Here is a 27045-nt window from a genome sequence, read left to right on the forward strand (position 1 = left end):
ATGCAGCCATTATTCTCAAGACTCTTCTTTTTTCCTCTCCATGTGTGCAAGGGGTACTGAGTCCCACCGAGGAAGAATCAGGTCCCTGTAAAGCAGTCACACCTGCATGGGGCTGTCTGTTGATCTGGGGAGAATCAGGTCACTAAGACGTAACTTGGTTTCAAAGACTGAAAGGTACTAATTTTATATGCCAGTAAATCCATCAGATCACAAGGAGACTGAGGAAATGCTTTTATCTTTAAAATGACAGGCATTAATAATGTTACCAGAATTTCCCTTATATATAACTTTAATAGTTTCGGGACTCTTCAATATCTGTACAATGTGAAAACTTCTGAAATATAAAAGGCAGTGTCCCCTTCAGAGTTACTAGCATTGCCAGTATGGGTGTGGGAAGATGAAATATGTTCTCGGGAAAAAGGAAAGCTTGGACAGAAGAGAGGAAAAGCTATAACTGTTTAAGGAGAGATATATTATGTAGACACTCATACTGACAGCGTTGTAGCTAGTTCTGTAGTGAGAAAGACCAGCTCCAGCGTGGGGTTGCAGCCACCAGTTCAAGCGGGGAAGATTTGTGCTGAATTCCCTCTTGCAGGCGTGCACAACAGACAAGGGTCTCAAAACCACCAAGGTCTCTTTGCTAGCGACCTTGTAAAGTCAATGGGAAATGTACTACCCAATGCAAAGTGAGGTCCACAGCAAGCACTGTGGTCCACAGAGAAAGCCCAAACCACAAGCTCCAAGTACGACCTAGATGAGAAATGCCTCACCTGTTTGCTCAGAGCATCGTAGACTCTGCAGCTTCCCTCATCCTTCCTCAGATGAGGTCCTGGGAGCCAATGGCCAGAAAGTGGCTGCTTAAACTTAAACAAAAAGTAGATGAATAAAGGGGTCTATTGGGACTGCAGGTCATGTTTTAATAATCTCAGGTTAATGGGATGTCAATCTGCCCTCCACCCCAAGATAAGAAAAAATGACGAAAAGCATTTATCTTTATCATCATGCCATTAAAGGAGTTCTGCACTGTGTGCTTCTGATATACATCTGTGTGGACCACAGCATGTTCATGACAAGAACATGATAAGCGCAATCTACCTTTGCATTTACTCAAGCCTCTAATAATTTCCTAGCAGGGTGCCAACATGCGTCTCAGCTGGATGAAGCTGGAGCGAGCATGCCATGACCTGAAATGAGACTAATCACTCCCTGAACTACACCCAGGACGAATTTCTCCCAATACACATGAGAATTAGCAGGGAGAAAGTACCTCACGGGCAGAATAAAATACAGCACTGAGTCACGTGGGTTGAGTGGACATCCTTGCAGGTAGTACTTACCAGCTGCCCCATGCACTGAGCATTTAACAGCCTGTCTGGGTCATTACTTTTTTGCTCTTTTCTTCCCAAGCTAATGGAGTTCCCAGGAACAGTTCAGTAATGGAGCTCTGCGGGGAGTTAGTGTCCCTGCTTTTTTGTCTTCTCGCCTTACTTAATCGCCTATCTAATACAGGACCTATATTAGCTATCTCATATAGGAGCTGAATCTTTGCCAAAATATGGCAGAGCTCAGAGGGTGGGGAAGAGAGATCACAGAAGCAGCAAACCACACAACTTTATGGTTTTGCAGCGTGAATTAGTCACTACTACCCCACACCTGCTTCTCCTTAAAAGTCAATGAAAAAAATACTCCGGTAAAACGATACAGGTGAACAACCAGATTTATTTACTGAAGTTCCTGTAATCTGAACTTCTGTTTTTTAAGATACTTTTCATTAGTATCACGTTAGTACAGCACACTGAGATTTTTACAACGGCAGCAGCGATTCATTGCCTTTGTTAAAGGTTATTTGAAAGTGTGCACAGAGCAGATCTATAGAAAATCTACAGGATATTCCATTTGGTTCATACGAGTCAAGCTTGCTGCAGACTGTACAGTCACAGCTTCCCATTTCTGTTGGAAATACTACAAGCTATTATATTTTTTTTATTAGCTATAATGTGCAGATATGGAAACTGAAGGATAGCCAGCTCCTTCCAGTTCTCACTTCCAGTCGCCCACTCTCTCTTTCTCTCCTTTTCACACAGACGCTTCATTGATCTGAATTCTACATTTTTTTTCATCGGAGAACAGATTTAGTTGATCGCAGAAAGTTGCTCGTTCCAAAGGGGAGAGATTTTTGCTTTCTTTGGCAATGGGCAGCATTTTTAACAGGTTTGGGCTTTCAGAGTTTTCATTTCATAAGCTAAGCTGCGTGACTTGACCAAGGCAGCATGAGCAGAAAAGGAAATATATTATGCACAAACAGCACTGTAAAATAAGGTTCTAATACCGATTGCTTTATTGCCTCAGTATTGGGCTTACAAAATTTCTTAATTCATAGAAATATTGTTTAGGAAATGATTACTGGCTTTCAAGGCCAAATTTTTTTTTTTTTTTTTTACTTTTGTGCACGCCAAACCAGAAAACTGCCAGTGTCTGTCGTTTCTGTCTGATCATTAACACAAGCCGTAGGGTTTCCAGGGTCTGCACGAAGGGCTAGCTGGTTTGTGCAGACCCACCAGAACCCCCAAAACACGCCTTCCGTGTCGGCGTGAGACACCGGGTGCCGACTGCGGCGAGGTGATCGCCGGCGCCCGGACGGGCTCGCGGCTGACAAAGAAAGGAAACGCTGCAAAGGTTGTCTTGTGCCTCGGGGGCAACACCAGAGCCAGGAACTCACACTTCGGAAGCTGTCGCTCGGGGCCTGCTGAACGCGTCTATTGTGACGGTGGCAGCGCTGCACCGAAGCTCTGATTCCCCAAGATTTTAGTCCGGCAACAATAAAATATGCCACCGTAATTGATCCCTGCAGCTACGGCCCCTCTGGTAGGTTGCTCCACAGCTTGAAGGAGCCATGCCCAGAAGGGCAGAACATGGCACAAGACAAGCAGGAGGCCATAAACTTGACTTTACCACAGGTTTTTAGACCCGTAGAAAGACAATAAATAGCTCGATAAGCATCGCTCCAGGCAGGCAGCACTGCCTCGCACAAGAGGGGTCATCAGGACGGTGTGTTATTGTTTCTGGGAGTCACAGTCATTGCTGAAACAGGAACTCCCCATTGTTTTAGCATCGGTATAAGACTAAAAGGTGGATATTGTCCTCCCGATGACCTGCGAGGGTCCTGATATCTGACCTGGGGAGCCGTGGGCAGAAACAGAGCCAAAATCTTTGGGCCACAGACCTGGATAATCAGACTTTCAGGGACCTGCCTGATGGCACAGCCATGCCCAGCAGTGGTTGGCACCACAGGGACCAGCAGCTACCCAAAATCCTTGGAGTTAGTCACAGCAATACCTGCACCTGAGAGAAGGAGGAGTCCTGTCCTGCAGCTGCACAGGAATATGTTTGGTTAATGCTGTTATAGAATAAACGGTCAGTAAATACGGCTTCTCAGGGTAGTGTGGGCTTGGGCGCGGCAGCGAGGTCTCCCGAAACCCTGCTCGGGGCTGGCACAACCTCCCCTGCACGGGCTGCTCTGAGCTCAGCGGCTCCATACCCGCAGTCAGGCATGACCCCATAAAAGCAAAGCCCGTTGCTCCCAGGTGAGGCGCACGGAAGCACACGACCTGCGGAAGCGGTGTTTCCACCACCACTTCCAGCTCTGCCCTTAGGGCTTGTTGCTGGGGGTAGGGGAGAAGCTGGGGTGCTGAGAAGCATCGAGCGTCTGCCAACCCAACTGCTCTCACAACAGACAAAAGGCAGATTTTTAGAATTTTTCAGCATCTCCTCCATAAATCTACCCCTGAAGTTCTTCTTTGGCATTTATTCAGTTATATTTCAGGCCAGCGTATGAGCTTTCACCAGGAAAGAGCCATAGGGAAAGGTGTACAGATGCTGAACAAAGATCCCAACCTTTCTTTTTTTTTTTTAACTTCTAAATTGTTTCCTTAGTGGTATTTGGACCAGATGGCATTTTGCTAAGACAAACGACAGCTTGACTGGATCATGCCAATGAAACACACAGGCACAAGTTATGGCTTGTTAATATCAATGACATTTTTCTGAATGAGGGTCCTTGACAGGTGGACAATTTCTTGACTGCAGTGCACCTTTGGATGGTTCAGACAGAAGCATCTTCCTCTTCCGGCAGGAATTTACGTCTATTGTTTAATGATATCTCATGTCAGATATCTGTATCATCATCATCATCATATTTTATTGGAGGTGGCAACAATTTACTAATTATCAGCAGTGGATTTCTGAAAAAAAAAAAATTTTTTTCTTTCCATTAAGTTTGTTTCTTACTTTTCCTCAGAGGCAGAACTGAATATTGACGTGTAGATCAAATCACTGTTAATTTGTCCTGTTGCTATTTTTTTCAGATGGACTGTTAACCCATCATTTTTATGGCATTTTTACAGCATTTGCTATATTTTTAGAATCTTCATTGGTCTGTTTAATTACTTGGAAGGTTGTTTTTTTTGAAGCTAAATAAAAACTTTGTACCAAATCAAACAGTTATAGATTAATAGCTGTACACATAGCCTCTTGTATCTGCACTTACAATTTTGTGGTTGGAATCAGCTGCACATGATAATTTGGCATTTGGGTTTTTCAGCATTTTTGAAACTGATCTTCAAAATTAAGCATCTGGCCAGTCATGAGTACAATTAACCCAGTTTGCACAGGTAATTGCAATATTTTGATATGAAGACTCAGGTTCAGTTCTGCTCTGTGCAGCATCACAGGCAAAATCTCATTGATTTCTATGGCAGAAGCAGACTAAGAGCATGTAGCTGCTCAACTCTCATAATTGGATAAACCTTAATTTTTAAAAGTGGGGCTTCAGTCATCTGATCTCACATGGCACGCATGCAGATTATGCATATCCAGACCTTCCTTTTAGTTTTGTAAAACTACACCATGACCACAAACATCTTTACCACTACTTGTGAAATGCTAAAGCCATTGACATGTGCAGAAGTCAATCACGACACCAAAAAATTTATAATCTACATAAGTTATTTTTATTCATTTTTTTCTTTTCCCCACTCCAACCCCACCCCATCTTACTTATGGCAGAATTTAAGCCTTTGTGTCCAGCCTACAGATGAGTGTAGCTCAATTTATTGTATCAGTTAATTTAATTTTACAACTCTATCTGAAAAACATCCTAGATTGACTTTACATGTAAGATAGCCAGGTATGAAAAACTAAAAGAGTTAGGGTTTATTTGTTTCATTCTTTTAAAAGAGTAACAGACTTCACTTAAAAAGAGGACATCTAAGATAAATTCTCAACTTTGCCAGAAATTCCTTGTGTACTCTTGGGAGTTAATTTCATTTCTCACCGACTCTGCTTCCCATCTTTAAAAGTGGCACAAGAGCCTTTTCCTTTTTCTCTTCCATCTATTTAGATCCTTAACACTTGCTTGGCCTCTTGCTGTTTCTAATGATCTTAATACTTCCAGATGCCAACATGATACAAGTAATAACCACAGGTTTCATATGATTCCTGCTGAGGCAGTGTGAGACAGACTAGGTCTGATGGGTTTGTCCCAAGGTCACATAGGGCTCTTTGGGAATGAGATGCTTCAGGAGGAAAAAAAGAAATAGTATTGCTTTAGGAACATTTGTCAAGTCTTCAGCCAAAGCACATAAACTCTGTATACCTTTAGTTTCTCTGTCTACACAGGGGGGGGAAAAAAAAAAAGAAAGAAAAAAATCTTTATGTTCTAAAAGGACTATCAGTAGTCATCCTCTCATGCTCATGAGGCTCTCTGTTAATGGGAGTGAGCTCCACAGAAAAAGCCTATCAAGAACAGAGCCTAATTTTCCCATCTCGTGAATTTCAGACTTCAGTTGTAAGATCACTGTCCCTCCCTCTGTGATACTTAAATCTGCGCTAGCTGCAGTAAAGCTTCTCAAAGCCTTTTTATTGCTGGAAAATAGAAAACAGAAAAATTTAAATCAGAAAGTAAGGAAATACTCTTAGGATCTCAGGAAGCACTAAAGGAAAAGAAATGGGAGACAGATTCACATTAAAATGTGTGAGTTCATAGAGAGGTTTTCTTTTAGGATTCTCCTCCAAAATGTTAGTCTGTATAATGAATTGGACTAGCAGGTATGCTATAAATGTAGCAACTACTGTAAAATGCCATAAAAATGATGGGTTAACAATCTAGATGAAAAAATAGTAACAAGTCAAAATAACAGTGATTTGATCTTTCATGTGAATATTCCGTTCAGGCTGTGATAAGAAGTAACATTAATGATGAGAGGATATATAACTGTCAAAAAATCCTGGAAAAAAAACTTAATGGGAAGGAAAATGTTATTCAGACCCCAAAGCTGGTAATAAGTAAATTACTAACTTTGATAAAATTGGACAATTAATATGTAGAAGTGCCATAAAAGCATGTAGAATCTCTAGCATGCAACATGAGCTGTTGCTTAATAATAGAGGACCTGGTTTAGTCTAAAACTTTCATAAACAACATCTTTTTACGTTGTCCTTTGCATTGGGAAAATTATCCCATTTTTCCTGAGATCTTTTCTTAGGGTGCTAATAACAGAGTAGGGAGTTTTTGAAAAGGCTTTTCAGAGATAATCTTCTCCATTTTTAAGGAGTGACTGCACATCTCATTTGATAGCAGCAATTTTACTTTTAACTGCATCTAAGTTGCCCTTGACTATAATGAGGAATATTAAGGATGTAAATATTACAGAGGCACGCTTCTGTGAGTGAGTCTGTGGAGCACATGGAGGGTACGTACAGGTTTTCCACGGTTATTGGGGACTGTTGTGCAGATAAGCATTGAACTGGTAGCGGAGATGCTGTCAGACATCTCTGGAAATGTCCGCAAGTGGTAATGTACAGGCGATGCAGCCTATAGCAAACTGGTGCAGACAGCCTTTAAGGCATCTTGCTGCAGATCCAGGAACACTAATTCAAGCCATGCCCCAGGCTCGCTCCGAAGCCAGCCCTCATGTCTTACCACCCCAGCTGCAAAGATTTAGGGGTCATTTAGGCTAGGAAGCAAAAAGCACCCAGCTGTGAGCCTCTGTGTGCCCCTTCTTTACACACCTCCTTTAAGCAGACTTCGGAAACTGTTCTAGGGCATCAGCCTCAGGTGGGACTTTGTTTTAATATAATGACGAACATCTTCCTACACGTTGCAGGAGGGGCATTTACAACACGAGAACATCTCGTGGCTAAATCTATTCCAGAATAGGTCCGTGCGAGAGAGGATGTTTTCCGACCTGCAAAACGCTTTGTTTGCTTTCATAGCAAATTCACGGCGCACATCAGGGCTCACCCAGAACGCGGGATGCCCAGGCAAACTCCCTCCCTTCACTGCCTTCACGGAACTGGCCCCTGTGATAAATAATAAATGCTTTTCCCCCGTGAGCTGGCGGGCAGACGGAGCGTATCGGAGTAGCCATAAAAGCAGTATGGCGAATTCCAGCGACATCTAAATTACGGAGTTACCTAAAATGTCGCAAATAGGTTGAACTGGGACGAGAGCTGATATTAACCAGCTATTGAGGAAGAAGATCTTCTCCATCTAGGAAATGCTAACAGACATTCAGTCAACACGAAACTAAATGGTAAAAAAGAAGAAGCCAGCAAAGAAGCAATGTCCTCCTGCTCCCAAAGGCTGCAGTTTGGGTCCGTTCAACTTGTTTTTCCTCCCCAAATGAGACCCATCTAATAAAGCACTACATCATGTAGTCAGATTCCTGTGGTAACAGTGGATCTTTCTTTTTTGCATGACATTTTTTCAAAGTCAGCTTTATGTATACGATCCCTGCCTGCCAAATATCTGCCCCATTTGAAATCTATATCTAGCCCGAAACATTGTGTTTTGCCCTCTGGTTGACCGTCTGCGCCAGTGAAAGACATCCTTGTGAAGAAGTGCCCCTTTGCTCCTGTGGTTACCAATACTGTTCCACACAGTTTCCAAGGGTGATGCTATTATATCGCTCCAGCCACTGTATGCACCCTATTGAGTAATTTATTGGCCAAGATCCTAACAGAGGAAAGGCCTGTCTAGAATCCCGCTGAATTTTAAAAGGTAGGGATATTGCACTTCATAACAAGCAGCCATTAATGATAACCAACAATATAATTCTTATGGAATTATGCCTTGCATCTGCATGAAATTCCCAAGCATAATAAAAAGCAAACCAAAGAAGTTAACCTCTTGTGTGCCGCGCTTCCTGGAGCATAATTACAGGATAGTGGAAAGAGCGTGACCCCATAGCTCTCCAACATTATAATTAGCATTCCCCATACTGAAGCCTATTGTCTGGAGGACAGTTTTGTCTCTCCTCTGTTCTGACTTGTGCAAAATTACACCCCTAAATGTGAGTTCATGGCCCTTTCTCAAAGCCGGGCTTTTGTTTTCAGTATAGTCCCAAAATCAATGGACTGGCAGGATGTGCAGCCTACACCCACAGGGTCAGTTTGATGCTCATTCACTAGATACATACGGTGCATTGTAAGGATCTATATGAGATAACAATGATTTTCCACTTTTCAAATGTAGCCACATGAGATTAGGGTATTCAGCAGAAAAATGCTGCCAACTTTTTATGTCATCCTATTAATGGTGAGTAGCAGAGTCTATATGTTTTGCTTGGATTACAGAGCAAAACCTGTTCAAAAATCCTCCTGTTTCTCTTCTCATGTATAAATGAAGCTGTGCATTGTACCTCATTAAAACAAACTAAGGTGCCTCATTAACACCCGCCAAGAAGTAGTTTGAATGTCAGAATTGGAAGTCTGTATAATTCTGACATGAAAACTTTTACTGAAGAAAAGCTCTGTTTAATTAAGGAGATACTGACAGGTTTTAGCAAAAGATTAGCAATCAGAAGTTCAGAATTTTGCCTAGACTGAGGTTTGGTGAAATATCATGATCCTTACCTCAATCTATTTTTTTTTCTTGAATTTTCTAGCTGCGTTAATGAAGGGGTTTGGTTTTTTGTTTTTTTTTTTTAACCCTGATGTCTTTCTTCTCTCTGAAGGGAATGAATGGACCTGCACAGGTACAAATGTAACTGTGGGCCAAGCTTTCCTAATTTTGGCAGCAAAATAAGTAGTCTGATTTTCAAGAAGCAAAGCTTATGTAAAGCTCTGACTGAGCTCAAGCGAAGGAAGTCAGCTAGAAAACATTTCAGATAGATTCACTGTTTATAAAGCTGTTTTCTCATGGGACCCTGACTGGTGGGCTGGGTGATCAGCACTGTTAAGAATCAGGCATTTACTTAAGAATCTAACAGGGATTTAGGGGCAAAAAATTAAGACTGCTGTTTTTGAAAAATCTTGCATTAGATGTTCACAGAGATACTATATGTAAAAATGCAATAAAAAACCCTTTTATGGTTTTTATTTTTCCTGCAGTGGTGGTGTAAGAAAATATAAAATATGAAAGTGTTCTCAGTTCTCTGCTACTCCATTTACTTTCACAAATCCCCAAATAAGTAGGAATATTGTAGTCAGGACAAGAGCAACTCTCTAAAACTGAGACTCAACCGCTGCTGCCTGCCCAGAAACACTGGTCTTACGTGTGGTACTGTACAACTTTATATGCATTTTGCCTCGACTGCCTAGAATAGAAAAAATCCAAGCCGAATCCAGTTTGAGTACTGTGAGTACCCATCAGTGCAATCTGTCTTCAATGAACTTTTTGTCCTTAGGAAGATTAAAAAGCTGGCGGCGCTGGAAACCGAAGTCTACAGTTTCTTGTAGCAGGGCATTAATGACAGTTTACACGACCATGCTCCAAAGGATGCTGAGGCGGCACGCGCCGTCTTAAACTGGTCCAGGGTCAGAGCTTCAGACCGCGCAAAAACCATGCAGTATGTCTTCGCAATATGGGTATAGCACACGTTGGGCTGAAAACAGCCTCACTTTCGCCTGGGATTTCCAGGTAGATGTTAGATGATGGCAGTGTGTTAAAGGTAGAAAGCCATCATCTGCCTACTGAAGCTTTTCCCTTATATGGTGCCTTTTGACTCATTTCCCATCTTACTCATAGCCAGAGTCGAGTGAAGAATTTGTGGTAAATAATTAACACAACAAATTTAGCCTTTTTTTCCTACTCTGCAAACTTCTATTCAAATTTACCAAATGCATGCTGCAGAGTTGTTTGGTTGCTTCATGGCTGAAAGCAAATAGCTCTACAGGCATATTAGATCATCGACTTCTGAAAGGTGACCTGTGCTGTTTAATTGTATCTGATTAACTAGGAGTTTTACCCTTAGCCTTTAGCCTGTCGGTAGGATCAGGAACAAGCTGCACAACTTTCCACCAGTTTCCTCCTTTTTTCTGACACTGGCACATTACTAATTTTTTCTAACTCCATGAGGTACAATGAAATTAATTTTTCTAGGTTTTATTGTAGTTTTTGCTCTGAAGAGTGAACCACTCAATGTGTTCTAAAATTTTCCTTATTCTTACTGAAATAAGTAATTTATTTTTAGTATTCTTACACAGCTAACAGCTTCTTTTTTTGTTTTCCATAAGGATGAAGGAACGTATCGCACAAACCACACTGACTCATGGCCCTTACGGCTGGCACTAGACAAGAACTTTCATTATAAGTGTATGTTAAAAAATTACCTGCTCAGCTAATTGCAACAACGATTTCCAATAAATTGACCTGCATAAAAATATTTCCATTTCCTCTTGATTTGGAACCCAAGATATTTCTGAATGGTTCCTTTATTTTCTATCAGTTGTACTTTTGTAAAGGTAGACAAGTTAGATTTCTATATTAATGACAAGAAAGTTAGTATTGTGAGTTTTTCATAATTTTATAATAAATATATAAATAGTCTTAGTTCATGAGAATTTTTAGTTATTGTATGCACAGGCTTTTGAGTCATATAGCTAACCCCTCCCAGATTAGCTCCTTTTATACAGACGTATTCAGAGAAAAGAGCTGATATTAAGTTTGTTTCCATTATTCAGTGCCAACTGAAAAAAAAAAAAAAGAGACCCTGAAAAAAAAAATTTGACCTGTTTTTTAGCATCTGAAGTTCCCAGTCCAGCGCAGAAGTTAAATGTCTTTGCTTTTCTGCTGTGCAATGCAGAGAATGTGGTGGGAACAGAATAGCAAGGCAACTCAGCTGGAAAATATCTCAGATAGATGAAATATTTGTCAAGGAGTTTTCTCATGTGAATATGCCGCTAGTTGGTATATGCCAGTCACTAGAGCATGGCATTTGTTTTATCTTCTGTCCTGAGATTTATTTTAAAGGAAAAACTGCTGTGTAAGGTATCAGAACTGTGAAGACAACAAAGCAACACAAATTTAACAAGAGCTCTATCTTTCATGAGGCTAACAGAAAAAGAGTCAAGTTTTAATATCCTCAAAGGTCCTTTTTTCAGATAAGAATTTTATAACAAAGGAACCGTAAGGCAGGTTCCCTTTCTTCTTCTCTGTTAGACTCGTATTCATTATTGCCAACAAGGCATCATTTTGCATTTTTTAAAGATGCAGACATCAAATATGATAGTGCTGAATTTAAAATGAATAACAACAACTATAATATTAAAAAACATGTTTTCCCCAGATGTGCTGATGTCTCAATAGAATCTTTATGCAGAAAAGGAAACAAGGCACATATAAGTGTTTATCAGCTTTGCAGCTTACAAAACCAATGTCCTGAACAAAGACAGCAACATATCCAGTGGGTGTTATCTGATCAAAAACGTTCCACATGTACAAATCAAAGCTAGGGGGAAAAAGAGCCATATAAAGATGAGATAGCTGAGAAAGCAGCCACATTAGGAAAGGGTCTCCTATTTAAACAGTTAGGCTTTAAAAAAGGCAAAATGAGAGCTAACTGAATCCCCCCTCAGGTTCATGTTCTCACAAATGGGTCTCTGAACTGGATAAAGATACATAATGATTCTGTTTTCCAGCATGACGTGGACACTAACCTCTCTGCAGGGCATATTTGAAGGTGTGGACGAAAAGCCCAAAATGGCACACAGGCAGCAATTGGTTTCAATTAATACTACAATTAATGGTACAAAAGCAAATAACATTAACATTACCAAAAGAAAGAGCCCTGTGGAACGCTAATAATACCTGTACCATCCTCATTCACTGCTGACCCACATTAAGGAGAGCCAGCTTCTGTCTGTTACTCACCTCCTGGATGAGGCAGTACAGCAATGCAAGAGAGAGGGGGGGTCTTTGCTACGTACTGATAAAATTCCCATGGAAAAGTTGCCCGGTTACTGGCACTTTCCTCTCCAAGACGTCTGTCCTGGAGATTTCATTTCAGTGCTTACCTGTAAGTTCTTTGTGTCTCTGGCCATAAGGGCTCAATAAATACCTCAATCAGTACTGAAACTGAAGAAGCTGGATCATTTGCATATCCTCTTTGGCTGACTTTCACGTCTAAGGTCTGAATTCCTCATGAAGATTTTCCTGGGGGACACAGACATATATGAGTTCTCTACCACCTATGGTCTTGGGGGTCCAAAGGATCTCAGAACATGCTAATGTCCCCCCACCACCCTGGCAGCGTATTTACATGATTTGTTATCTACTTCCACAAAATATGCAGGTATTTGACAGCCTTTTTGTTGCATATTCATTTTTGAGGTTTACATTTTTAAGGTTTTATATCCAGCCACTCGGTCCTGCGAATAAACTTGCAAACAAATTAAAATTTGTTATTAAATTTACAATAAAAAAGAATTGCTATTATCACATGGCTTCTGATTTCAGGGCCTTCAAAAAAAAAAAACAGAACAAAAATTTGTAAAAGTTTTTATTTAAAATACAAAACAGCATTAGTACTGGCAACTCCAAGATAGTTCCCACATTTCACCTGCCAGAGGAATCTTCCAGGAGCTGTTTCCAAGTAAGAGATGATGAAGAGGGAAAATCAATAAATGTGGGGGTTGAAATTAGCCCTGAGTATATCTTATTTAGTCCTGCCTCTCTCACTTGTAAAATATCATTTTGCTTTATGCTTTAAAAGAATAATAATCTGTTGATGCACTTAAGGAGAGGAACAGAAATGCTATTGATACAACTGAATCAAATGTGCTGGGAAGACCAAAAGGCTTGGACCAGCCAACAGACTGAACTCATCCAGGGTCTTAAGGTCAACAGGAATTACTTACTTACCTGGAAAAAATGCAGAGGATTGTTATTTAGCAGTATATGATTTGGAGCTACAGTATCCCAGTCAGCTTCAGAACAAACATTGTTCTTCCACAAATGGTGTGGTAGGACCACGAAAACGGTCAGCATCTTGCATTGCAAACTGTAGTGAGTGGGATGGTTTGAATGCACACTGTGAAAGCCAACCTGTGTCTGAAAAAGCCTCCTTCAATTTGTAGCCTTCTCTTGACAATGTAATCACTGTTTTGAAGCACAGTAGCTTGTGTTTTTAGTAGCTTGTGTTTTTATCTACCTCTGTAGGTAGGCACCAGATGATGGCAAACAGGCTCAACCAAAATCACAATTAGCAATTACATATCCTAAACTTCCTATGTGCCTCCTGATGTATGAACTTCATGCGTCTCCTCCAGCTCTCGTGTTCAGGACCTCTAGTTTTGGAGTAAGAAGGTGAGTGTGGAATTACTCTGAGGTCATCTGTGCAGGATGATGATGACACAGACTATCTATAACTTTTACATTATTGTTTTGGTGTTTGGTTTGGGGTTTTTTTTTTAGGAAAAAATAACTTTGAAGTGTTTATTCAGCTCAGAACACACTTGCTTTGCATCTCATTGGTAATAGGGCAGTGTAACTGCAGCCCACCACACCAGTTATGATTTACTCTCCTCATGGCAAAAAGGGAAGGAAAAGGCACCACAAGAGGAAAAAAGAGGAAAATGGAGTGGTTATTACGGGAGTGAACATTCAGTCTGCGACAAGGGAAGGAGGCACCGGTTCTGGACTTTTACACCTCATCACAGATTATTCTGCTTTGCTTGCAACCCATGACACAGCAAGTCAACAACCTGTGATCCTTTATGCTAAAGCCCTGGGGGCTAGTATCTTTTTCAAAAGTTCAGCTCACAACACTTCCTCCTTCAGCTTGCTCTGCTGTGAAATTGGGCAGGGGTTTTATTTTACAATAGCATCCGAACGGTTATGTTTTCTAACCTCACCTCTTACTGCCTTTGTTCTCTAATACAGTGTAAAGCACGGGTACCTTGGCATTTTAAAACATGATTTGCAGAGGACCGCATCGTCTGATGCTACCTTCCTCTAACAGGCAGTGTGTGCTGCCTTCGTCGGATGCCTCATTTGCTGCAGGCAGCACAGGCAGCACAGCCTCCTGCTAAGGTTCCCCGAACCTCTGCAGCGTAAGGCCTTGTTTTCAACTCTGCCAAACGCATTTGTATTAATCTTTTCACTATGAAGTAGGTTCCGTTCTATTTTCCTTGCCAGCGATGTCAGATGAGTTGTCTGTTTGCATCTAGAAATCTTAATCAGTCCAGCCACCTTTCATAGAAGAGCCGAGAAAACAGAGTTCTAGCAAATGAGAAATACGAAGGAAGTATTACATATCATACTTACATATAATACTTATATATAATTGGCACCTCTTGGCTCCCAGAGGCAACTATTACCTCCTCCCCCAGCTGCAACCCCAGCCGACTCCGGTCGAACTTGGCTTGCCGTCAGTGCTGTGATACTCAATAGCTTTGAATCGGTGCTGATGGCCGAGATAAGGCAAACTACATGAAATGCTGGGTATTAAAGACAGAACTTCTTTTGCCATGAACACGCCAAATGTTGCTGATGCACCTGTTTTATGTTCAGAGTGGGAAGACGGTCAAAAAGGAAGTGGCCAGCTTTAAAAGAGAAGCTTTCAGTGCTTTCAGTTTCTGAAAATAGCCCAGATACAGAACTGAGTAATAAGAATACGTTACTGAGTTTTTACTGAGCATGTTTGAAACGTGCTTGGGCATTTTTTTCATAGTATATGTGATGTTTTCAACTTATAGATTCATTTTCACTGGTCTGGAGTGCTTCTTATCTCCATCTGCCATGGGCAGGGTTAAGGTGCTGCTCGGTGGCAGTGGGCAAAGGTTTGCGAGAAAGGCTGCGGTGAAATCCATTACATGAATTGGTTTGCCCTTTTTCCCTGATTTTCACTGCAGCTCTCACACAGATATAATGGAGAACACTTGAGATGTTAGTGTACACAAGTTAACGTCCTCTGGCATACAGATTTTCTAAATTTGAAGGAGATTTTTCTAGGCAGCATACTAATTTCCTCAGCACTCAAAAGGAACACTGGCTGAAACTGCACTGCAGGCAGGGAAATTATAACAGGTCAGAAACTTGTAGGAGCATTACAGAGCAGAGGAAAATGTTGGTCACTGGTAAAAGAAACCTCCATTAGAACACGAAAGTGTGCAATATCCCAGGATGTCAAGGATGAGGAAAAAAGCATTCGGCGTATGACATATCTGCTCTCCTTTGCTGGCTGAATCCAGTTAGATGGTACACAAAAGTGTCTTATAATGAAGTGAACAAAGATTTTCCACACCTACGAGGGTGGTAACCCTGGAGCTATGAAAGAAAAAAAAAATAATCTCTTAGAAACCGCAGAACACTTGTTAGTACTTTAAAAGATTGTACAAGCCAGGAGAAAAGGGTTTTATGTTGGCTAGTTGAAAGAGGCACGAGAACTTGCTAAGAAGTGATTTTTTTTTTTTTTTCTTTTCAGTTTGACCACAAGTCCCTCTGCGCAAAGCAGAATCTTTGCAACCTGGGAGCTTGGGTATGGGGTAAAATATGTGGCGCTCCTACTTGAAAAGAAATCTTGATTCACTCCCACACACGTATAAAATACCTGTACTGCACAGCGGTGCATAACGGAATCACAGCATTTTTTCTGTAGGTAAATACAGGTCTGTAAGGTAAATGTGGTGATTCCTCTGCCTTACAAAGCAGAACGGTTGTAGAGACTGATTACCGTGGCGGGGGGACTTGCTGGTGCCCAGCTTTCAAGCCTGATTTTCAAGCCTCCCGAGCCTCCATGCAGCACATGGGAATCGTGCGAGGGAGCGCATGTGAAGGGGAAAGGACAAACCCCAAGGGGACAGTCCTTGAATCACTGGACTGTTGATCCAGTGCAGCGTTCACAGGGTAACGTCAGCGCTGTGGGACCAGGAGAACGAAGGGGCTGCTGGTGGTGCCACCCTCCATGCAGCTCTTGAGTCCAGAGAAGGTTAATGCAACCAAAAAATGGTGTGTCGAACAATTGCCTCTTGAAAACCTTATTTTTCCCTCTGAGTTAAAATCCTATCCAATTTGATATGTTAATAAACATTCATTCCACATATGGAATTTAAAAGCAAGAATCTGCTTTCAAAAACACATGCGGCATCTGGACATGCTGCATATAGAAAATCAAATAAATAGCTTTGGAGAAAATGTTTAATTTAGAGCAGAGATATGTCTAGTGTTCAGAGCACCAGGTTTCGTTCAGGATGGTCTCAACTCCAGAATTTGCCATCTGAGGATCCTTCTAATGAGGGCCAAATTCGGGATCAACTCCCTTTGAGAGGAATATGGATACTTAAATGCTATTCCTTGTCTATGTATTTAATTTCCTATAGGTACACAAATACATCGTGACACCGAGAAGGCCAGAAGGCATTCATCACCACGCCTTTGGGACGTGCCTGGCAGTCTGTGGAGAAAGTACAACACATGCACATCCCAACCACTTCAATTTGCCAACTCCCAGCATGCACTTTTTACTGAAAGGACAAATTTACATTTTCAAAGATCTTCTGTGTTCTTGACCTGTCTCCTCAGTTTGTTCCTCAGTGGACGGTGTTTTGCTAAAAGCTGTGAGCAGCTGTCGGAGATGCAGAGGTCAAGGATTGCAGTGAAATTCTCCCACCTGCATCCTCCAGCCCGTACCCCGCCGTTCCCGGTGCTGAGTGCTGTTCCCAGCTTGTCCCTGAACGCTATCTGCTAGCCCGATAGCGGGTATTCCCTGTGTCCAAACAGCTGGAAACAACTGAAATCTCTTAACTGTGCCCTTGAATAAGGTTTTGAATGTGGCTTTTTTGCTAACATGGACAAGAAGCAGTATAATAAATATGGGTTTGGTTTTTTTGCGATGTTTGGATTCTTTGATTTCAGGATACTTTCGAGCCTTCTCTAGCACGTGCTGAAGTGCGAGACCAAATGAAAGCTGGGCATTTGGGGATGGTAATCACCCGCAGGCACCGTCTCCGTCTGGAGATGTAAGGAAATCGCACAAAGAGCCAGGTCACCCGTCCCTGTAAAGCAGCTCCTTGGTATCAACAGGGCAAGGCTGACCCACATTATCTAAGAATCCTACTCCAAATTCCCCAGATGTCCAATGACACTGAGAATCTGAGGTCTGGGACATTCAGGTTTTGATCAAATTAACCTTTCCCCCATAGTTTTCTAACTTTTAGATGTGAAGCTCATCTGCACTACTCTCTCCGTCGCTCACACTCTTTTTAAGGCAGTCATTTGGAAAAGAATAAGCTATCTTTATAGAAATCTGAAATGTTAGAAAGGTGTTCAGAGAACTCATCGCAGTTTAATTAGAACCTAAGTAAAACCAAATATTGTCTCCCTTAAAAAACAGCAACAGGCACGCCGATATAAAGACTTTTTAATGTAAAAGGCTACAAGGGCCTAAAAATGTTTTTATCACTTTGGAGAAGCACAGTCTCCTCTGAGCCTTGAGAGACTACTGAGTGCTGTATAAGTGACCAGCAGCCATGGCTAGCAGAGCGTATTATCAGGATTATCTGCCGTTCTTTACAAGCACTTTGTAGCCCGTGCGGATCGCACCAACGACCTGCTCTGCCATGGCCCCAGAGCAGCGTGCTGAATTATTCACTGCCCGCTACCTGAGCGGCAGAGGCTGTAGAAGTCCTTTCGGAGGAATAAGAAGGTGGTGAGGCCAGTGCAGGCGGAATGAGAGGCCAGATTTGGTCCACAAAATGTGGCAGGAGGCACGTGCGGATTCTTGTGTTCTGATGTGGTAAACAGTGCCAGCTATTACACCAAAGAATAATCTTTAATAAAGATGATAGCTAGTTAATAGCTATGCTGAGTGCAGTGAAAGGAAAAGTGGAGTGGAAAAAGCTGACTGCCTGCCTCAGATTATTTATTTCTGGAAGCTACATTATTTTTTATTACATCTACGTATAAAATTCTTCACACATAGCGAGTTTAATCCTCCCCAGATCTGTGAACAGTGGTTAGCATCAAGATATTACTCCAGAAAACTCCCGTGACACTGCTTGTTATTTCAACCGGGAAGACTTCTTTCACAATTACACTGCAATGATGGAATTAGCAGGGTCAGAGGAGGTAGCATGAGAGATGAGAAACAAGCATATGTGACAACCTCCAGGAGACAATTTACATGTGCGAAGCTAAATGTTTCCAAAACTAAGAGCCGTGCGAGCTTGACAAGCAAGTATTCAAGCCCCGTTCTTTTGAAAGCTGGGCTGCCTTAAACAGACGGGCAGCCGCTGAACCGGAATAGAGGTTTATTTGCTGGTAAAAGTCAGAAGTTAGGCTCCTAGGGGTGCTGATGGAGGGGAGAACCTGAGACAGGATCTTTCAGGCTGGGGTCACTCCCAGTCCCAAATTTTGGTCAGTATCTGTGAAGGGAGGAGTTAATAGCTGCAGTTGGCACAGGCAGTAAATGATGCTGGTGCGCGTAGCTGCCTCCCAGCTTGACACACTCGCGGCCGCCGGTACAGCCTGCAATGCCACGGCCAGTTTTCCCGAGCCAAAGTCATCGCAAACAGTTGTGTTCAAAGAGGATTGAAGGTTTAGACTGAAAAAACAGCTTTCAGGCAGTCTAATCTCGTAAAGTATTACAAGGTACAAGGGCAGCGAGAGTAGGTGTTCACCTGTCAGTCTGCTGCATTGAAGACAAGAGCCTGTATCTCCACTCTCCCATGCACTGACTTTAAAAAAAAATCACATGGGGGGGGCGAAAAAAAAAACAAACCCACAACATCTTTGCTACAGAGACATTTTTAACAAGTATTCCAGAAAGAGCACCAGCTATCAAAAAGGCTGCCAGGACCAGAAGGAGCCATCAATCGAACAAGTTTACATTTCAAAGTTTTTTAAGAACAGTGAAAATGTCTTTACCCTCCTTGATGGGAAAACTGCAGTGCTATAGGAAAGTAGCTATTTGCTGCTTCTTACTGAAATGCATTTCTCTGAAGTGGCCCTTTAACCCTGGGAAGGGTGCTAGAATATATAGACATACATATATATATAAAAAGTAGCTCTCCTGAGAGTTCTGCTCGGAGCTGCTTTAAGGCTGTGGAGTCACTCTGCTCTCTTTTCCCTTTTTATATGCTATTGTTCAGCTCCAGAGCTTCTCTCTGATATTAGAGATGAACTGGTTAATTTTTTAAAACCCTTTCCTGGTAGTATTTAAGAGAGACGGCAGAATGCATCTGTCTAATTTTGACATTTATCAGATAATTCAGTCAAGTTCCCTCATGTGACACAGCTTTGTTCCCTCGAAAAGAACCTGCTGCAAACAAAAGGCCACAGTATATTCTATGGCATCACTGCTCCCAGATGTTTCAAAATTAAACTACTAAGCCTCCCTGGCCCTGTGAAACCTGGAAGAGTGCAAAAAATTGAGTGACTCTTAACAAGCTGCATTTTCTGTTTCTGTGCTCCTTATTTCATCTCTGTGCTTGATTTTTCTGAGTCATTTGAAAATGATTAGGCAGCTCAAATAATTGTTTCCTGGGTATATTAGCGGCACTATAATTGTCATGTTTAGAGCTAAAGTTGGTAAAGACTGTAGTCTGCTCTGGAATATTCCAACTTCCAATATACAACAGCTCACGGATAAATATTTTGAAACTTTTATTACTAGTTTCCCTCCCAATTTTTCCTTTGTTTCTTTGACAGGACCCCATGTGTATTTGGTCTGACGTTGTTCTTCATTACCCAGCGGCACTGCCTGAACTCTGGGTGGAAAGGCTGTCATCTAGCCTTTGGCCAGCATCTTGCAGTTGCTACCATACGCTGGCTGTTGCATACTCTCCTCTTCTGGGTGGGAAGGGTAAACGACAGGCCTTTACTTCTTTGTACATGCAGAAAAAAACAAATGCCATCTACCACAATATATAATTTATGTGAGTGCAGTCACAGCCTCAGACTGACTTATTGAAATAAATCATACTTGGTGTAATTCATTTGGGGGGAAAAAAAAGTTATCGGTTACCATGCCAACACTCTTTGTAAATACCATTGGTTCTCAATGAACTCCTTTTGACCCGCTGGTCTGAGGTTGTTGCTGTGTGATGTACATAATTCTCTCAACACTGGTCCATTACTTCTGCTCAGGGTTGGGGGTCAAGCCTGTAGTGTAAAGTCAAAGAGAATTAGCAGCCCTATCAATAACCAGCTGCAGGACTGCAGCCCAAATGATAGACCAGAAAAAATCCAAGGAAAGATGAATAAAAAGTGGAGGAACACGCGTGTGTATTCTATAGTTTGAGCAGCTGCTGTGGACTATCAACATCATCAGGAGACCTCAGTGCATTAGCATAAATTCAAATGACAAATGCACAGTGCTATTCAGAGACTCATTAATTTGCAATGGGTGCAGTGCTCATGACATATTAGTGAAAAATTCAAACGTCTTTGTAGCGTCGTGAGTTTAGTGGCGGGACCTAAGTTGCTAAAACGAAAACGTGTGCAATTTTTTAGCAGTTTATTAAATTATGAAGTGTGATGACTATATCTGTGCATCTTTTTAAGCAGATGAGGTCCAGCGTGCTCCAGCACCAAATTGCATGGTTTGCGCTGAAATCTCCCTGTCAGAGGAATTTCGAGCGGGAGCCGAAAGACGGGCTGGGTGCTGGCTGCTGCAGCATGCAGGCTGAGATCTCCCCCTTCTGGGAGAACGGCATTGCCACCGAGAGAGAAGGAAAACGTGGTTGTTCCATGGCTTGCGCTTTGTTACGCCTGTCTTCTCTACCACTTTATTCACCGGCCGTGTTGCACGGTGTTTGGAGGAGGCAGCCGTAGCAGAAATAAATCAACGCAGTATGATTATGTGCGAGCGGGATGGTTTCTTCTGTCACTCCCTATGCATACCCGTAGCCTATACATGTAGGATAACTTGTATGTGCAGGATATGGAAAGCCTTCATTACGAGCATCTTGTCTTAAGCAGTGGCTTTGTTTATCTGTAGAAAATGGAGCGAGGAAAGTTTTACGTTTTTATACGGGGAACAACCTGGCCGTAGTACTCTTTCATGACATTCAGATCAAGCTGCGATCGTAACACAGCACTGGTGTTTATTCTTAGTGCCTTGTCTGTGCCCTGTGTGTGCAGCTCCGACACGCTGCTATATCTTTCCAATGTCGACAAGCACTGCAAGATCCACCTTATATTTCTGCTTCCTCTTGGACCTCTAACTATATCATTGCCTGGCCCTGAGTTTACATGTTTTTCTGTCCACCTGGCTGTCACATCTAGTGTGGGTTTCCTTTACCAGGAAAATATACTGTAAGATAATTGCTAGTACTTTTTTTGAGGAATAAAAACCTTAAAGTGCAGGAGCCATAATACCTAACTGGTAAAAAATAGCTTACATTTTCAAAAGCACTACATTTTAGCTGCATAGCCTCTGAAAAAATTTTGAAGCAACCTGATTTTTAAAGACAGGGGAATCAGCTGCCAGTTGCATGTCCAAACCCATTAGTTGCTCTTGAACATTTGGGTGTCTCTGTAAAACACAATAATATTTTATATATACACCAGTCATTAGGTAGCACAATAATAAGAACCCTAATAAGGTTTGCAGCATCTCCCAGCATATGTCATGCCTCAGAGTGAAAGGAAAGCCATTTCATACTCTGGCTTCTCATCTGTGTCATGCCACCTGCCATGTAGGATATGGTATGTCACAGAAAAAAAAAAACAAAACCAAAATAACAACAAAAAACCCCAAACCAAACCAAAAAAAACACCCCAAAAAAAAGGACCAGAAAAGAAAAGGATGGCATGCTTTTCACAGCCCTGTGAGGAGTGGCACATTCCTCCATGATCTGGGTAACCATGATGTTTGCCAGGTGACCTGGGCTGCCCATGAGCTAAGGGCATGTGGGAAGAGCTTTGCCCACTTCAGAAAGGGAAGAAAAGCAGTCAGCACACCACCATAAGACTGTGAATGGCTATAAAGTGGCTTAAAGCTATAGTTTCCAAATTACACAAGCGTATTAAGATGCTCGCCTGCCCTCAGCTTCCATCCCCTCCAAAGGCTTTCCAGGTAGGCATCTGGGGTGGAACGATAAAAACTCTGCATGAGGCTTCCATCATAGTCGGTTGAACCTTGATCACACACTAACATAATGTATTTTCGTTAACCTTGCCCAAACCTGACATGAACGTCCACATCATATCGGGTCTGAGTTATTGCAGACAGAAGGAAGGAGTTGGAGAAGGAGACGGCAAATATGGTGGCAAGGTGCGATGCAAGCAGAGGGTGCGTCTGGGTGCGCAGATGTCAGGATCAGCTCAGGGCCACGCCATGCCTTCCCTCCCCAGGTTTCAGCCGTGGGAAACGCTAAAAATCTGGAGCAATGGCCAAGACGGGACCTACAGTTATTTTAGACGCAGAAGGGCAAACGTTCAGCCATGGAAGCTGCTCCAGGGGATTGCAAGGAAGGAAGAGCCAAGAGCGAGCAGAGACATGCCTCCATGGCCCTGACCGACGGAGGAACATACGACTCTCGTTTCCGCTTCGCAACTGAAATCCTGGTGTTAAGCAACAGAGCAGAGCCTTACCACAGGCCTGTCAAAGATGTCAGGTACAGGGTCCCTGTCCTGACCAGAGCTGGCGGGGCAGCTGAAGGTCCCTCTCCATCAGAGAAAGCCTTTGGTGGCCCTCGGCTGGCTCCTGCTCTCCAATATTTCCTTCGCTCCCCTCCGCCCAGGATAAGACCCGGAGCAAACAGCGCAGTGCCATGGATGACTGCCTAATGTGACTGTTGATGCCAGCAGGACTCTAAAGCTTAAATGACGGCCATGGGATCAGAGGAGCCTGGAAATGAATGAGTTGCCCTTCTCCTCCCACCACCCACATCAAAAGTGCTGAGCAGGAGCTCAATGCAGCTGAGGATTCAGACCATTAGCTAAATGTCACTTACACCAGCTTTTGTGGAGAGATGAAATTTTATTTTGTGTGCATCTCTCAAAGGCCCAGTTAAAGAAAACAGGGCACAGCTAGGGGTTTTTTTAAGAAAGTATTCTGTATTTCTTATGAGGAACAACTTTCCTTCACTAACAGGCAACACTGAACAACGGGGTTCGGTTTAAAATATAATGGCCTAATCTCTGCAAGCAGCTGCAGACGTTTCTGTGCATTTATAACAAATGCACTTGAGACTTAGGCATCAATGTGGAAAGAATTCTGTACCTGACCAAGAACACAAGCAAAAGACAAGCTTCATTGCAAAAAAGTTGTTCTCTGTTACTGCAAGAGGCAGGGTTTTGCTTTTCAGAAAGGCAAGCTTCTATGGACATCTCATTCCCAGGGGCGACCCTGATTTCAGGAACGTGTCCCAAGAAGAGGTATCTTGTCAGAGATGTTGGGTGGCTGTCTGGCTAGCAACAGGACTTGAATGGGGGAACGTCCCGTCTTAAAATACTATGAAATGATTATTACCTGCAGAAGAATCCCAGAAGAGAGATTTTGATAAGACAAATAGAAAATTAGACTGCATCTACAACCTGGCAGAACCAGTGGTCTCCTCCCAAAAATGCAGTCGGTGGGAAAAACTACAGTTTGAGCTACACCAGTGAAAATCCAGTCAGTCTACCAGCTTCAAAAGTAAAACTTGGTCCGAAGTGGTTAGGAAGAAGGTGACAATATTATTAAGCTTATGACACTGTTTGTGTTAACATCTTTTTTTGTGCAGAACATGTTTGTATTTCAATTGGCAAAGTATTTACAATAAGACTAGATTATATTCACCACCAAGGGCAATTAATTCAGGGTTATAAAGCTTGTGTTTCAGAACAGGCATGAATAATTCAGTGTTAGTTGTTTAAGTGTGTTTTGTAAAATAGAGCTGCAGCTTTTGTTTTTCTTGAAAGCTTCTGGAAAAAACGTGATTTCTGGTTTTTTTCTTTTTCTCTTCACCCCTGGGGAGAGCAGTGGCCTTCTGATGTTCCACATTGACCTGCATTCCTTGCTTGTTTCCCACTAACTTGAAGAAAATACAACTTAAAATGGGAGGCTTGCATGTAAGGAGTTAGGACTACAGCACTAGCTCTGGGTGTCAAAGCCTATCTAACAGGCTGCTTTAATCATTACCAGCCTTGCCGGGTTGTGAACTTTTAAGATGCTGGTAAGCAGAAAGTGCACACACACATAAAGGTAGTACTTGCTTTTGAGTGCAAGTCTAACCTGATAAATGAATTTATGGAGCCGAGGGGAAGGTGTCTGTGTGGTGTCTCTCCATCTCTGCTTCGGGCATGGCACATTGACTTCACACTACTTCATGGGTTACACATGTAAACCTAAAGACTGAGCCTGGGTAACTGCTGGCTGATGACTGAATTTTGCCCAAAACAGTCTTTACCACACAAACTCAAGAGAGAGCAAAAAGAAGGACATTTTTTTACAGCCTTTGCAAACTGTTGCCGTAGTTCAACACACATACAAATCTCTCAGTTCCCATTAGCAGCTGGGTGGGCAGGGGTGTGTCAGGGGAGAAGCTGCAACCTTCATTATGGTCCCATCACATTCTTCAGAACTTCCATATTTGAAGCCCTTGTTGAGGAGTATTTTACATCAAGAAGTTGCAGAAAGCCAGAAACAATATGCCTGAGAGGTGTAAACTGCCTCAGTGAAATACTAGGGCATTAGCTCAGATAATCGATGTTCATAATGTAAACCTTGCTGGACTGAGCATCTTGGCAGAGCTTACGAAACTGGAGAGTCTCACCAAAAATGTTCTTACACAAGAGGGCAGGCATGGCCAATCACGTCAAGTCTTGATAAGTATTCTGTGCTGAAAAGCAAGACGCCTCAAATGGGTAATACGGGAGACAGCCTTGTTTTTTTCACTATCTACCTAAAATCTCTTCAAAGGATGAAACCTTATGGTACTTTTGTAGTAGCTGAGTTGAGCCTTTTCAGGCTAGGCCAATAACCACTAAATATCTAGCTGGAGGCAATCTCTGTGTCTGTCCGGACCTCCACAGCCAGAGACAGAGCAATGCATGGTACAACTGAAATAGTGGATTTTCACACTTTTCTGCCCAAACTCCTTTGCGAAAGTAAGCCATGAGACTTCTGAGAAGGAAAGAGAGTATATGCACATCTCCTCTACCGTCATGCAGACCGTGTCATGCTCACCTACAACTTTTCTTGGGGACATTCACATGAGGAATAGTATTTGCTTCGACAAGAGCACAGCCCAGGAAGATTATAGGGAAATATTTAGCCTGGTAACTCAGTGTTTTCATAGAAGTCTTTCATATTTCTGTAATAAGATAACATGGCAGTACACAGCGCAAACTCCACATCAGTTTTTCCCCACGGAAGAAGGACAAATGGGAAAATCAGTATCGAATATTTGCAGTAAGTTGTGTAGCTTGTACAGCCTGTCTGCAAGGTTAGTGTGATTAAAGATTATGATTTAAAGGTAAACAAATATGTGCCCCAAACCAGCATTTCTCTTTAGAAAAAGTGTATCTTTAATTGTTACCTCCATAGTACTTGGTGTAAGGTTGATTTATTGTTTTCCCTAGAGTGATAAATCTCGAACAAATGCTTGGATGCTGTAATGTATGGCAGCATACAGCAGATTTGTTTTCTAGTTAGCATTCTGTATTTCTCTTCATTTGTGCTGCAGCACGGGAGTGGCTGAGCGAAATGTCCAGACCTCGTGCATCTGAGGATCGCTGGCTTAAGGAGGGATACACCAAGTGCTGGGAGAGTGTGGGAAGGAAACAAATTGACAAACAGCCAATGGGAAACAGAGAATAAGGCATTTTTACTGCGCTATGTTTACAACTTGTACTTTCTCAGATCCTAAAAAATCTGCTGTTTTGCTTACATGTCTGCAAGACATTATAGTTCAACTTGGTAAAAACCCATGCATGTCAGTGCATAGTTATTAAAGTAATAGTTTCCCCAAGATAACATGTGCTGAAATTCAGGTTTAGAATTGCCTGTAAATTCTGGCAAAACGAAAGATTTAATGAAAGGGTCTTCAAATTACTAAACCTGAATGGCAAATTTGCAACCTGCCCCTTTCTACTGCTTTTATTTCTGTATGACTGTGTTTGTTTATTTACTTATTTATCTATTTAATTAATTTTATTATGTATTTTTGTCCAGAGAGACCTGGACAAGCTGGAGGAATGGGCCCGTGTGAATCTCCTGAGATTCCACAAGGCCAAGGGCAGGGTCCTGCCCCCGGGTTGGGGCAACCCCCGGTATCAGCACAGGCTGGGGATGAAGGGATGGAGAGCAGCCCCATGGAGAAGGACTTGGGGGTCCCGGTGGGTGAAAAGCTGGTCAGGAGCCGGCCATGTGCACTCGCAGCCCAGAAGCCACCCGTGTCCCGGGCTGCCCCCAAAGCCGCGTGGCCAGCGGGGCGAGGGAGGGGGTTCTGCCCCTCTGCCCCACTCCGGGGAGACCCCCCTGCAGGGCCGCGTCCAGCTCCGGAGCCCTCGGCACAGGAGAGACACGGAGCTGCTGGAGCGGGGCCAGAGGAGGCCCCAGCAACGCTCCGAGGGCTGGAACAGCTCTGCCGGGAGGACAGGCCGGGAGAGCTGGGGGGGCTCAGCCTGGAGCAGAGAAGGCTCCGGGGAGACCTTCCTGCAGCTGCCAGGGCTGAGAGGGGCCTGGAGGAAAGGTGGGGACGGGCTTGTTAGCGGGGCCGGGAGCGACAGCACAAGGGCCGCTGGGTTTAAACTAGAAGGGGGCGGGTTTAGACGAGATCTAAGGAAGACATTTTTCACGAGGAGGGTGGGGAAGCCCTGGCCCAGGTTGCCCAGAG

Source organism: Phaethon aethereus (genome assembly GCF_964289735.1).
Source record: "Phaethon aethereus genome assembly, chromosome: Z".
NCBI classification, from domain to species: Eukaryota; Metazoa; Chordata; class Aves; order Phaethontiformes; family Phaethontidae; genus Phaethon; species Phaethon aethereus.